Genomic DNA, 14,350 nt, shown 5'->3' on the forward strand with positions numbered 1-14,350 from the left:
CGCTTGGGTGCAGCTTCTTGCAGTTGAGACTGAGTCACACAGGCTCCTTTCAAGATTGGTCAATTTGCTAAAGGTTGATATCGATGCTTGCTTTTGCAAGATGCAGCTCAAGAAAGCTCAATTTATTCTCTAAAGAAATATTTTTTCATTTTTTTCTTTTGATCTTCAATATTAGACAAAGTCTAGGGTCTTTGAAAAGTTCTGTGAAGAACCCTTAAAACCCCTATTGACAAGGCTAGCTTTGAAGACCACTGAGTAAACAATGTCATTTTAAAAACAAAACCTTGCACTGCAGTAGAATAATTACAACTTTGTTTCTGTTACTGGACACCATAAAAAAAAAAAAAAAAAAAAAAAAAAAGGAGATTATATGAGACATATGCAGACGAATTACAGAAGGCAGGTCAGAACAGAGGTATGTCCCTAAATCCTTCCACCAGGACCAATTGCTCAGTACCCAGAACATCCAAGCTAGCTTCCATAGCACAGCTTCATTTCTATCCCATCCTGTCATAAACAACAGTTATAGCCACCATACTCCTACCAGGACAACACTGTTCACTACATGCAGAATATTTTGAACATTCTAACATCCTATATTGAGAAAAAACAGAGTTCCAACAGAATTTCTCAGCTTTGTACAAAACCAATACTGAAGTGATCTAAGCATCATCCCCAATTACCAAGTGAGCCAGATATTTTTAGTTACAGATACACATTCCATCAAAATTAAATTGTTTGGGCTGAAATTTTCCTTTCATATAAACATGAACTTTAGTTTTCACAGACAAATTGAAGAATACACTCCATAAAATCCTGCTGGCCCTTTCTTTGGGAAGCTTTAAATCATGCTTGCTTTTGAGAATGAGCTGGCAACGTGTCAACAAAAGATCAGTTGGTTGTGAACACACCACTTTGTTTACTTATAATTCTCCCAGATCTCTCTTCACAGTAGGCAATAAAAATCTTTGCATACCTTGTAAAATTAACTTAAATTTCAATACTAAACTCTCTAAAACTATGCTGGCATGGCTCCCCTTGCAATCATAACTGAAATGCCTCTGTTATGTTACACAGAACTTCTGTTCTTCAACTGGTCAAGTAACACAGAAAATTGCAGGAAAAAAATAATTTTTCTGTCCTCATATCAGGGTTAGAACAGTATGCAGTAACCACAACTTGTTCATATACTGAGTATAGAGAGAAAACAAAACATCAGATAGCTTGTCAAACATAAAGAGTGTATTCTGTTTGAGAGGAGGGATAGTTGAGAAAGAATACCTACATGTATGTAACTGAGGCAGATAAACTACAGAGAAAAAAGATACAAGCATATAATTAAAATCTGTATTATAATGCATATATGCAAGGTACCAACTGAGATTACAGGGCCAACATTGATTCTAACATCCAGCTTTTCAGTGTTCCGTTTTAGAATTTAATAACATTCTTTACAAACAAAGATGGACTTTTTCCAAGCAAAAAGTAGAACACTTTCTTTAAACTCTGATCCCAGTTGTTTGATGTGATCCAAACAGTTGCACATCTGAACTCACACAGAGTTTCACTTAAGCTTGCACAAAATAAGTCCTTTTGCATGTTATACAGTACCAGTTATAAGAGCTACATGGACAGGTGTTAAAGACAGGGATTACTACATTTTGTACTTTTAAAGATGAACAGTCTGAAGATATTTACTTCTGTATTCAAAGACAGTATTAAACTAAGGGAAATGATCCCCTGCTATAAGGAAGTTATATACTCCCCAGACATTTTTGCCTGTGTTTTATTTTACTGATAGAATCAGAAGTTTGGACTTGTTAAGAAAGAGGCTTCTTCAGAATAAGGAAAAGCTGCATATTCATTAAAATAGATTTCAACACTTGTCCTTCTCCCAAGCTGCAGATGATTATTAGGTCTAAGACAAGAAGCATAAGTATGGCTTAGCAATTTATTTATTTTTAAAGGCTCTGGACTTCTCATGTGTCAGACAGGCATGTGCATTATGCACATCTAGCAGGGGACAAAGACCAGAAATTTAAAGGAGCTGTTTGTGATTTTGGATGGGATGTGGCATACAGATGAAAGAGCAAACATTTTTCCCCTTGGTTTAATGCTAGCACTGGATTCCTAAATTAAGCCCAGCAGGAAATAAACATCCACCACAGATTTCAAAAGATACCTCACATCTTTGTATTAAAACGTGTTATTTTAAAAGTCCCAAATGCTGTATGTCTGAATTTTATTAAGTCCAGAGCCAGCATAGGAAGTGCTATTTGATTTATTTTTAAAGAATGCAGAAAGTATTAGTGGACAATGGGATGTAAATTGCAGGAAGCCAAAGAAAAATTGAAGAGTAGGAGATAATGGTCTTGATGCTATTATCTGTAAGAATACCAAGGCTGCAAGGCTTTGAAAAATTACTTTGATGACCTTGAGAGGTTGCTCAGACTGAAGAACATCCAAGTTAGCATATTTTCCTACAGAGTGGAAGAAGGGCAGTCTGGATTTTTCTTTTCCAAAGGGACTGGGGAGACATATCTGATGTGCACTTCTGATTTCCTTCTATACCAAATAGCTACTTGATGAACTCCTATGGAGAGCAAAATTAGACATCATTCTGCACGTTCCTCATAGGTTTCACATGCAATTCTCAGTAAAAAGTACAAAAATTCTCAATCCATACACACATTCAGTTAAAATGTCTGAACCCAAAAATATTCTTTTCTTCTTACATTGAGCTTTTATTTTGGAGGCTGCATTTTTTTTTCTTCTTTCCCAATAACTTTGATGATGTTTTGGGATTAAAACAAGGAGCAGGCAGTTCCCATGAGATGAAAGGCATAACTGCAAAGGACACTTATTTGGAAGATTAAAACAGAAAAAATCTTGGAGTAAGAGATGTTGCTATGTATTTATTTAAAGAAACAATCCCTTGAAGGGGCTTCAACTTCAATTTTGTACATGATTTTCTGCTTTTATCGGCTACGGTTAGAAATAAAATGTGTTTTTTTTTTTACTCACCAGCTGATGAAAATTATAACAATACATTTCCAAGTATGCTAAATGTTATATTACAGACAGAAAAAAATAGCTCCAAGTTCTTTTGTAAACAGTATCAGTAATCAAACTTAAGTTTCCATCTGATTTATGGCAAGTTATAACTCCTTGCCACCTTCACACTTCTATGTCTCCCCAGTGACACTGTTTCAGAGATTTTCCCCATATCCCTTCCTAATCAGCTAACTCCCAGCTGGGCACAGAGGCAGCTCCTCCCATGGTGAGTCCTGAGCTGAATTTCAGAGGTTTGTCCAAGCTTTTAGGCCAAACAAAAGAGAGATCTGGTAAGCTCAAGTGTCTCTTAGAAAGTACTAATTTCTTCCTCCTCAAGTTAGTCACTTATTTCATAGCAGTTTTAGTGCTTCCATTTCAAGCCTTGCCCAAATCCCCTATAATTGGCCCAGAATATGAAATGTTACTGGATGAAGAAATGAAAAGCAGGGGAAAAAAAAAAAAAAAAAAAAGTCTTGTTTTATCTGTAAAGTAGGCTAATGACACAGCTCAGAAGTACTGTTGACAGCAGACAGAATTTTGTGAGCATGAATGAACTTTCTAACACTCTTGGGTCAGCAGAGCAAGAGCAGACCTTTGCTTTCGCTTCCTGATATTACTATGGCATGCAGTGCAAGCCAAGTTGATTTGTATTTCTCTTCATGCTGGCTTAGAACAAGCACATGGTATCATCTTCCACATTGTGGTCAAGATTAATTCACAAGTTATAATATGTTTTGAGATCCCTGAGTAAAAATGCAAAGAACTCTAAGTCCGGAACTTCTCACTCAGACCCTGACTTGCATCACAAGAAAAAGGTGTACATGTTGCTTCGGTGCTTATACATTCACTTCCTTCTGCCTCTCAGTTTCAGATATCATCTTAAGTTGTTTCCAATACCCTCACATTTTTTGTTCCAAATTTTGAAATCCACCAATGGCTGTGATATTGATGAAGTATTGGATTCACTATGATATAATATATCAAATTGATAACAAAGCTCAAAAGGATTGTAGTGAATGGAGCTGCTTCTGGATGGCAGCTGGTCGCTAACAGTGTTCCCCAGGGCTCAGCTCTAGAATCAGTCCTGTCCAACATTTTTATCAATGATCTGGAGGCAGGAGTTGAATACATCCTTAGTAAATTTGCTGACAATACTAAACTTGGAGGTGCTGCCAACTCTCTGGAGGGACAAGAGATCTTGCAGAGGGATCTTGATACATTGGAGCACTGGGCCATCAGCAATGGCATGAAATTCAGCAAAGGTAAATGCCAGGTTCTGCAGCTGGAATGGAGTAATGCTAGGCACAGCTACAGACTGGAAGATGGGTGGCTGGAGAACAGCTTTGCAGAAAGGGATCTGTGAGTCCCGCTTGACAGTAGGCTCAACACAAGCCAGATGTTTGCCCTGACAATCAAGGGGCAAATTGCATTTTGGGGTGCATCAAACACAGCATAGGCAGCTTCTCAAAAGAGGTGATTCTCCCACTGTATTTAGCATTGGTGAGACCTCACCTTAAATACTGCATACAGCTCTGGGCTCCACAATGTAAAATATGCATTAAGGCCCTTGAAAGCATCCAGAGCAGGGCAATAAAGTTGGTAAAAGGGCTGGAAGCCACATCCTATGAGGAGTAGCTGAGGACACTTGGATTGTCTGGTTGGAGAAAAGGAGGCTGTGAGGTGACCTTATTGCTCTCTACTCCTTCCTGAGGATGGGAAGTAGAGAGGGAGGTGCTGGACTCTTCTCCATTATGTAACTGATGACAGGATAAATATCACCACTGTACTGACTGATCACATCCTGTTAAATGTTTGTATTCCACACATTAAAAATAAATAAATAAATAAAAATGTTACCATAAATAGATAGAAATCTGAGCTGACACACCCTTTTTTTTCCTCTCTTTTTTAAAACATAAAACTCATCTTCTGGGACCGATAAGCAGACTGAACTCCTTGTTTCACTCTCATTGATTTCAAGCACCTGTTCCTTTCAACAGAAAGCAACGAAGCCTTTTGAACTATACATCACCATTCCGCAAAGACTACTTCAAAAACAGTTAAGAGGATTTAAAAATGACAAATGTAAATCATTACTGTTTTCATGGAAATTATGGTTTATCTTTAAATCTCTACAGCCAATACCTTTCTTGTCACTGGATGCAATGAAATGCAAGAATTTAGGTATAATTACCTCAGTGCATTCAGTATTTTAAATTGATCAAATTACATGAATTGACTTTTAAAGATTCACCTTAGAGAAGTAAGGAGATGTTTGGGAAAAAAACATCAGTTCCATCCACAGAGTGGAATTGATTATATGTTATGGATGGCATATGCTCTAGGACTATAAAAAATTGCAGGTGACTTTGTTTACTAGAGGAGCTATCGGTCAGCTTGAATTATTGACATATTTTTTGTAGTGTAGCTTCAAATATCTCTCTGTTTTCTTTTTCACCCTCAAAATCTAAACATTCAGAGCTATCACCCAAAGGAAGGTCACAAGGCTGAACACAGGAACAAGCTATTCCAGTACCTGTGATTCTATCAAGAACAACTGCTTATCTTCCAGTTGGTATACAGGACAAAAGTTTAACTCTTCTCTTAAGATCATTTCATATCAATAGATAAAATCCAAACTAAAAATTATATCCAGAAACTGTTCTGCAGAGAGGGTGTTTCACCCTTCTTTTGATTCTTAAGCACAGTTATAAAAAGGACTCACTGCAAGACAGGAAATTCTTGAAAATATTAAAAAATACTAGGATTCCAATTACTAGCACATCATTGTAAGGAGAGACCTATAAACTAAGATCACACAATTTAAAAAGTGTAACACACTTCTTCTTTATTCCAAGATACACATAACTAATACTGAAGGTGACTTGGAAAAATAAAAAAATGAAAAAAGAAAAAAACAACTACCTTCATCATCCTTTCCAATTGTACAACACAGAGTCCTTAAGACATGACCACGGTTTTTCCACAGGACCCTGTCTCTTTCAGTACTCTGAATGGACAGTGATAATTGAACAAGTGATTATTAAGTATTTGGCCTTATTCCTACTATACAGTGTGAAAGTCCCATGTCTTGTTTACTGTGTACTATTCAGAGCCTGATTTGAACAATGAATTATTCATTTGCTGGTGGGTTTTCCTACAGTGCTCACCACAACGACATCTGAATGCATTGCCAACATTAAAGGATTCATTTTCGCATCATCTTTGTGAGATGAAGTCAATGATATCATTGTATGTACTTTGCAGAAGGGGGGGCATGACACAGAAATATTAAAGCATCTGCTAAATCCAAGCGTCCAAACAGAGATTTGTAAGGTTAAGTTTCATCAAAATACTTACATTTGTCACATCATTATAGACAGCTTCAGTAGGTCTCAAAGCAGGCCCCTAGAAAATAAGGAACACAATCATGATCCCCTGAAAACATTCTATTTTTAAACTACATTGCACATAATATATGATGAGACAAAGACATTCACAGTGTAAGGAAAGTGAACAAGCAGATATATTGCACAGCTATGAATAAAGGTAAACAGCAAAAACTCAATTACATGAAACAGAGGCACTGAAGCACAAGGATTCTTGCCACACTGCTTTCAGAGAATGCTATATTTGCAATCTTCACCACTAGTACACAGCTAAGATTGCTTGGTTTATGTTTCTGTCATCTTCCCCAGCTAGATAAGCTGCTGTGGCAAAACGAAGAATAAGGAACACCACCACCTGCTCATTTCTAACCTTGATCCAAAGGGGCAAAAAGCAAGTGACAATAAATGTCTGAAGGAAACCATGCTCAACTTCTCCATAGAGCTAGAAGCATGCCGAGAATGCATACCATTGGAGAATAAAAAGGCTTGGGACTGTGTAGTTTTAAGCAACAGGGGCTACCTTTAATATTTCTTTGTTAGATGTAATGTTCTCAAATGCATATAACCTCATTAAAAAAAAATAAATAAAAATTAAAAAGCCTACATGCCAAAACTATGTATACAGTTTTGTATATACAGTTTCTATTATGACAACTTCTTCCACAATTTGACCCTTTCCCATCATCTAAAACTGAGAAAATTGTGCATTCAGACTGCATGGCATCTAATTCAGTCTGCCAATAAATTGGTGTCTTAACACAGGATATACCTTTCTTGACTACAAGCAAAAACAGTTCCGAACTGTGTTAAACTTTCCTAAGGAGCAGGCATGGAGAAAGAACTGCTTTGATGGAAAAAATCCTTTCAGGATTACTGTACTATGAAAATAGAAGGTTTTCTGCTTCAATTCCAATATTCACAATATTTCCATGAGAAACACAGCTGGATATAGCCTTACCATATGCAGGTCAGCACACATGTTATGTTCAGCAGCTGTAACCGAAAAGGCTGCTCCTTATAATCCAACACTGATCTATTTTTTGGCAGTGACCCAGAATATGTTCCCAGTTCTGCAACAGGGCTCTTACAGACCGTGAACATGTTATTGGGAGATCTGTTCTTCAATGCCTTCAAAAACCTGACTCTGTTGCTGCAACCCAATTCAATTTGATAGAGCGAGAAAAAACAGGTCAGTCCCATACTCAGACTTGTACAGTCTTTCATTCATTAATACCAGCTTTTCCTCACTGTTTTCTAGGAAGACTGCAGAAGCCCCTCTGAATTCAGTAATACTCTTACATCGCTTGCAAACCCAGATGCTTGTCTGGTGTTTGCAAGACTCTCAACACAGTCTGGAAAATGGGGTTCATCACTAACAGCAGTAGTAGAACAAAGCTCATGGCTATCCCCCCTCCACAAGGTGCTACCATACCAGACAACAGGCTACATTGACTTACACTGGCACCCTGTTTGATTCCTTAGAACTTCTTCTTCCTACACAAGGTAAACATCTCCAGCCAGACCTTGGTTCAGGTCATGCCATCCATACATCCACTTTTACCATCAGCTAAGAGACAAACACTCCAGGCAGTTTCAAGAGACTTTCTCAGACAGCCACAAAAAGAGTTTCCTGACCTTTATTTGTTATCCTTTGGTTGACTTGGATGCTTCAATTTCTAACAGTCAATGGGTTTAAAGAGGCTGTGTTTGAAATGCTGACCACTGATGAGCTTACAGGCCAGCTGTCAAGGTCATACCACTGCCATACCTGCAAGGAAGAGAGACACCTTCATAATCTTTTCTGCTCAGGACTTTAGCTCATGTCTGAATCACAATTCATATCATTCATAGTAGATGTGTCTTCACATATAATTGTCTACCCTGTTTCTTCTCTTACATATTACACTAAGCCAAAAGACACTTTGACTTTACTAGATTTAAAAAAAAAAAAAAAAAAAAAAATTTGCTTGGGGAAACAAACTTATATCCAAAATTCAGCTCAGCCTTTATTTAACAGAGCATGCCACTCCAACATTTTTGCAAGTTTTAGGCTTGTTGGCAGACCTTGGGGATATTTCAAACACTACTGGCTTTCTATATTTGTTTCAGAATAGGAATAATGTTGTCAAGCATTACCTGTGAGTAAACTAAGGAAGAAACCCAAACCTGAGGATTTCACCCCAGTCTCCCTTCAGAAGAACAGTAAAGCAGCAAAAATAAGTCAGACTGGTTATGAGAAGACTTAAAATCTCCAAGTCAAAGCCTACTCTTATACTTCAGAGAGAAGAGGAAGGTGAAGGAATTTTAACTGAGGCAAAAGAAAGCATGGACAAAAAGCACATTAGCAAATACCAGTTCTGCTGTGGTGTGTGAAACACCGACTGATTTAGTACATTCAGTCATAAAATTTGCAGCACTGGCATTTGATAGCTATAAGTCATGTAAAAAATACTTTATATTTTTGCTAAAATTCTGCATTTGCTGTCACTCTGTATCAACCTACATCAGAATATTTGTACATAAGAGAAGACTGCTCAAAAGTCAAATAATTTGCATGCTGTGATAATTCAGTTTTGTAAATAGTGAAGGCAAATTCATTGTTCTACTATGCATTTTCATTCAGCTTTTAAAAATCATTTCCTAGTATACTCTTATCTTGACAATAGTGTTTTTCCCATTAAAAACATATATAAATATATATATTCCCTATAATATATGTCTGCTGTTTAGACTATGCTTTCTTTTTTACCATCATATTATGCAATTCAACATGTTTTTAGTAGGACAATTAAAAAATATGGGAACAAGAAAGGATAATTTATTTGCATCTACTTCATTTAAAAATGCACATTTGGAAAAAATATTAGAATATTTATTTTCTACTTTTATATTTAGATTGATCCATAAGAAAACAATTTCTGCACTGGGCTATTAAATGAAAAAAAATGTTATAGGCAGTTAAAAATATTATATACCTTGATTTTTATAAACCATTTGAAAAACTCTTACTTAATATTATACAAATACATGTATTTTTTACTAAATTTGAATACAGTAAATCTGAAACTGAATTTTATAATGGAGTGTAAGCTAAGGTCCCATGGCTACTAGAGATTTAGAGAGATGAGGAAACTTTACTCATCCCCTTCCAGCTGCTAACAGATCACTCTAATGGCTCCCTCAGGCTGAGTTCAGGGACAACATCAACACCCTACAGAAAGGGCTGCAAAATTTGATATCCTCTTTTCTAGCCTATCTCCCTCAGGCCAAACTTGCAGAACATTCACATGGAAGAAGGGCAAACGAGAATAAAAAGGAGATTTCTAGAAGTGTGTCTGCCTTATACAGTAAGTAAAATTGTAAGTAAAACTAGTTCTTGTAACTAGTCTCATCATAAGATGCAGGACTATGGCCCTGCATGCAGACCCCTGCAGTAAGTACAACTTGGTTATTAGGAATGTGCACTAACACTGCTAATCCACTAACATTTAAATGAGGCCAACAAAACTGGACCAAGACTGGTCTGAAAATTATGTATTTTTAAAAATACATTTACGTGTTTTTTTTTTTTTGTTTTTTTTTTTTAATCTCATGTCCCCAAAGCTTCACTACGAAATTCTATCCTATTGCAAACATTATTTTTTCTAAAATTGGAAGTGCTCAAAAGAAACCTTCTTTTCTGTAAAACAGAAACAAGAAGATTCTACAGAAATATTCACAAGGAACAAATATCACAGGTATCACCCGCTTTCTAAAGACTCCAGTCCTAGACTGAAGCTGTATGGAGTGCATCTGCAGAACACTTTCTTCATATTTAAATTTTAAAAGTGACTGGTTAAAAAGAAGCTGGAAATGTGCCAGGTTTTCTATTCAAAGCACCTTGAAACAAACAGCTTTGCTGTCTATATTTGGAAACCATAAAAAAAAAGAGAAAAAAAAAAAAAAAGAAAAAAAAAAGAAAAACTAAAACCATATATATACAAAATATATGTTCAGGCTTCATTGTTTTCAAAGGAAACAAATACAGATAAACTACAAGGATAACATATGGTTTAGATACGAATGTGGTTTGCATCTGTTATTGGTTAATTAGTTCAAACTTTACCCACAGTGGAGTTTCAGAGACTCAGAGATACAAGTTAAATAAATAAGCCACGTTTTACAATACTGAGAGCAGCCACAGACCTAAAAATCACAAAATCCAAACAAAAGGTCTTTCAGCTTTGCTGAAGTGCCTTTCTGGGCTGGAGCACTTCTCAGCAGATGAGGCATGAACAACACGATCAGGGGAACTGAATCTTCTCAAGTCTGCTGTCATATCAAGTCAGTCACCTGCAAATGGAGGCTCCCTCCTGTTACCAGGAAAACATGGTTGATGGCAACTTACTGAGCTAACTGGTGCAACTGAGGCCAGTCAGCAAGACCAGGCAAGACTAAGTCAGACATTCTTGAACTAGCCTTTGTTTACTCCCGGTCAGTCACAACAAGTTTCATGCATATAACTTTTAAAAGTAGCAAGCACAATTCTTCCTGAAGCATTCTCCCCGCTTTTCAAAGTTTAAACAACAACAACAACAACAAAATCTAATAAAATAAAATAAAATAAAATAAAATAAAATAAATAAAAATTTGTCTACTAGATCATCACCATGACGGTGAAAACAATAAAAAGTAGACTTTCAGAATGGTTCTGTCCTAACTTTGTCCATTTCTCCTTAAGTTACATAAATTACAACCACATTAATGCATACACAGTAAAGCACTTGCTTGCTACCTAGACACAGCATCAGCCTGTGTTAAGGATTGTTCTAAGGCCATAACTTCACATCTTCATAGCTTTATCTTCCATTTTCAGTATACATAAAATAACCTATAAAATAGCAGTAAGACAGGATCAAAATAATGTATCATTATGATTATCTGTAATGAAGGCAATTCCTTAAGTTTAATTCACATGTACATCCATTTTAAAAAGAAAAGGGAAAGCTGATTATAAAAGACACTTCACAGTAATAGCCAGCTATTTTTAAATGATATCAGGGCTCTTTAGAGATGTTAATTTTGAAACTTGCTATATAACCTTAAGAAAATCTTCTATCAGCTTGTCAGTGCAGGCATTGTATTTATTGCTGCTGAAAAAAAGAAACAGATGGGAAAATGCGCAATTTTCCAATACTTACAACAGCATTCTGGAAAGCTGACTATAGCACACTTCATTTTATTGATCTTCTTTTGTTACCATACAACATTTATGTTCCTTTCAGAAATGTATCAGGGACTAACTGTAGATTGTTTCAGAAAAAAATAAAAATAAAAAAAATGAGTCAGTCAGGAAACTACTCCCAGTTTTTCCATAGTCTCGATATGCAACTTTCAGAAAGACATTTTTGTTCTAGTTCTTATTTTACTTGCTATTAGTTTCTATTTTTCACTTTAAAAAAAATTACTGATTTAGATTAGCAGCTCTTATTGTCATCAACACTCTCTCTTATTAAGGAGGAAACTACCTTCCTCCCACAATTTTCCCTTGTGAACTCCCCCAGCTGAGTTATGAAATCTCTTTAAAGTAATTGATCATTTAAATGACACATAAATGAGACCAGAAAAAAAAAATAATTAAAAAAAAAAAAATCAACTTATTTCCTGAACAACTTTCACTTCAGTTTATTTCAAGTATAAAATACAATGATCACAAGTACAGAATATTTCTGCAACCCAATCCTCTTGGTCCACAGACAAATGATATTTCTTTGTTAAATAGCAAAAATCCTTATGGACTCATCAGATCTTGACAGTTTTGAAGGACTGCTAACAAGATTTTGTACTTTAAAACTGGGCCTTTTAGTCAACATTTATGAATGCAAGTTGATGTGAAGTCATCTTTATACTACACTGAAGTGATACCCTCTGAGTCCTGTGAAGTGTCCCACGAGGCCAGATAATTCTAAGTAATCTCCAAGAGACCTCCAAGTATACCTGGATCACCTACAAAACTGGGAGTTCTAAGTACAGGTGACATGAGGATGTCAAGCTGCATCTCAGACAACAAGAAGCATTGCCTACCCCTAATTTACATTAAATGCGCACCTTTCTTCATTGTGTTCACAGATTTTGAAGGTTCAACGGTGTTAGCAATAGTGAGTCACAGGCACAACAGACAAATTAACTGTGGGGAGTGTGGAGGGGTGGGGAAGGGGAGAGAGGGTTGGGAACAAGCCACAGATGTGCCTAGTGCATCACAACAGCTAGATATGCAGTCTGATGAGCTCTAAGAGAGGAACACAAACTAAGTCTGAAGCCATAGCAGCCAGGCAGGTGTCCCTTTAAACCTCTTAATGCCATTTACTTACTTTTGTTACTACTTGAGTCATAAGCAAGCAAGATGTTTGTCCCACAGTATTCTAAGTCTATTCTGTTCACACAGAAATAATCTAATATATCACCTATACAACTCAGTTATTTTCTCTATTTTCTTTGCTCCCTCCCTGCAAGCAAATCAAATTGTACAGTCCTGATAATATCTATTCTATTTCACTATAAGGCCACAGATATCTATACAGATGTAAGCTTCAAAGAAGAATGGTAAGGGGTATGCTAGAAATAAAGGATTTGCTAAAAGAGCAAAACAAAACAAAATCTCAGTATCTCAGCATCTTTCTTTTAGAGAATTTTGTTCACAACAAAAGACACAGTGACAGTCCAGGTAGTGGCAAGCTCTTCCTTACTGTTCTTTGCAGCTTTGGTACCTACAGCAAGGTTACAAAAGAACTAGGCTAGCAAACAGTTTCTGCTCTCCTTAGCAAAAGAGTTTCCTTTCCTCACAGAAAATGAAAAAACACACCACATGTTCAAGAGCATATTGTAAGCATACTAACAATGAAATGAATAAAATAATATTTCTGGTCACGAGTACTGGAAATTCTATCTTCATCCCAAAGCAGTACATTTCTGCCAAAATCCTTCTGAATCTGGTTAACTTGCTGAAGTACCCTTAATATGCTTCCATACAGTAGCATAGGAAATGAATTGTATCTGTTCTGCATGGAAGTCTTTAAAATATGCACATATTTATCAGTCTCATCCTATATGCATAAATCTACCTTTACAATTTCTGGAAAACACTGATAAACACTGCTTAGAAGACAAGAAATATACAAAGAAAGAAAAGAAATGAAATTACATGGGAATTTACTGCATCTGCAGGCCATACAAATGAACCCAATTTTTCCCACAATTAAATCTATGGTGTTATCAAGACAATCAGTTTATTTTAAGACTGTCAACCCAATATATAAATTTCCTTTTGTGACTGAAATGCCTTTATCAGATAAGATAGCTTTTGTTTAAACTGCTATTTTCAGCCTTTGCTTTGGGGGTTTTGAATATACACAGTGAAGTAACTTGAGATTTCCTACCCTGTTTTAAAATGTGTTTCTTCTGTCTGTTTGTATTTTGTAATTTCCTGTCAAATAACCTCACCATAATTAACTTTCCTTGCTCCAACCTACTACTTTTTTTTTCCTTTTTTTTTTTTTTTTTAAAGCCGTTCCCACTTCCTGGGGATGGTAATAAAACACTGATTACATTCGGCTGTTATCTGCCTTTTCTTCCCCTCCTTCCCCCCTCTCACACTCCCTTTGTCAAAGCCAGCACTCAGGTTTCAGCTCCTCGTGGACTGAGAAAGGCACATCATGGAGAGAGGAAGCAAATCAGACTGCAGGAATCCAGATTCATTAGAGTTTATTGGGTCAATCAGCGGCTGGACCAGAGCCAGACAATTAGGTTGTGCTGCCCCTGAAGCCTGGATGCATCGCACTCCTTCCAGAGCTCAGCGATTTCCGTCTGCAGCAGACACCCTAACACCAGCACACGTCGGCACTGGGCCCTGCTGTCTGGGGGTAGGAAGA

Source organism: Netta rufina (genome assembly GCF_964035555.1).
Source record: "Netta rufina genome assembly, chromosome: 2".
Taxonomy (NCBI): Eukaryota; Metazoa; Chordata; class Aves; order Anseriformes; family Anatidae; genus Netta; species Netta rufina.